The sequence below is a fragment of the Solanum verrucosum genome, unplaced genomic scaffold, assembly GCF_900185275.1.
Source record: "Solanum verrucosum unplaced genomic scaffold, falcon-dt-bn FXZP01000224.1, whole genome shotgun sequence".
Lineage (NCBI taxonomy): Eukaryota > Viridiplantae > Streptophyta > Magnoliopsida > Solanales > Solanaceae > Solanum > Solanum verrucosum.
In genome coordinates, this window is record NW_026020410.1 from 673,591 (window position 1) to 675,287 (window position 1,697).

Genomic DNA, 1,697 nt, shown 5'->3' on the forward strand with positions numbered 1-1,697 from the left:
CTCTTCAAAAGAAATGTTCTCATCAACCCCAAACCTTCTAAAAAGAACTATGGATACCGGATCACCAATACACTTTTTAAGTATAAAAACATGAAATACCGAGTGAATCGGAGCCAACTCAATAGGCAAGTTCAATTCATAAGCAAACTTCTAACTCTGTTTCAAAATCTCATAAGGGCCCATATATCGGGGACTAAGTTTCCCATTTTTACCGAACCTAATTAGTCCTTTCATGGGAGAGATCTTCAAGTAGACCCAATCACCAACCTCAAATTCAAGATCCCCCTTTCTATTGTCGGCATAAGACTTTTGCCGACTTTGAGCCATCTTCAACCTATCTCTTATAAGTCAAACCTTTTCAATAGTCTCATAGACCATCTTGGGACCAAGAAGAGCAAAATCACCTACTTCAAACCAACCAACCGAAGATCTACACCTCCTACCATACCAGTGCTTCAAATGGAGCCATGGAAATACTTGAATGGTAACTATTGTTGTAGGCAAATTCAATCAAGGAAAGATGATCATCCCAATTACCTTTGAAATCAATCACACATGCTCTCAACATATCTTCCAAGGTTTGAATGGTCCTTTCCGCTTGACCATCCGTTTGAGGGTGAAATGTGGTACTAAGCCTCACTTTAGTACCATGCCCATTTTGGAATGCTTTCCAAAAGTGCGAAGTAAATTGCGTACCTCTATTCAAAATGATAGACAAAGGAACTCCATGTAACTTCACCACTTCCTTAAGGTACAACTTAGCATAGTCTTCCGCCGAATACGAAACCTTGACGGGAAGGAAATGGGCTGATTTAGTCATCCTATCAACAATGACCCAAATAGAATCATGTTGCCTTCGAGTACGAGGCAAACCTACCACAAAGTCCATATTGATATCCTCCCACTTCCAAGTGGGAATACTATATCTTGGGATAGACCTCCCGGTCTTTGATGCTCGTCTTTGACTTGTTGGCAATTTAGGCATTTGGCCACAAAGCTCGCTATATCCTTTTCATTCCGTTCTACCAATAGATCTCTCGTAAGTCACAATACATTTTAGTGGCTCCCGGATGAATAGAATATCGAGAACTGTGAGCCTCTTCCAAAATTCTCTCTCTTAAATCATCTACGTCTGGCACACATAATCTTCATTGGTACTTAAGCACCCCATCTCCCCCTTGGGAGAAAGTCTCAAGGGACTTATCAAGAACCGACTCTTTCAATTCCCTCAAAGTAGTATCTAGGTGTTGCTTGGACTTAACCTCAACCACAAGTGATGACTTGGAACTATGATGAACCATAAATCCACCCTTGGATGAATTCCTTTGTTGGACACCTAACGGGGGCAATCTATAAACCTCCCGAACCAACTCCTTCTTCTTATCCTCTATGTGAGCAACACTACCCATGGACACTCTACTCAATGCATCTGCACCCACATTAGCCTTTCCGGGGTGGTATAGGACACTCATACCATAGTCCCTTAAAAGTTCCAACCACCTTCTTTGTCGGAGATTCAAATCTTTTTGACTAAAAACATATTGAAGACTTTTGTGGTCGGTAAACACATCTACGTATACCCCATAGAGATAGTGTCTCCATATCTTTAAAGCAAAGACTACCGCCGCTAGTTCGAGATCGTGGGTTGGATAGTTCTTTTCATGAACCTTTAATTGTCTAGAAGCATAAGCGATCAC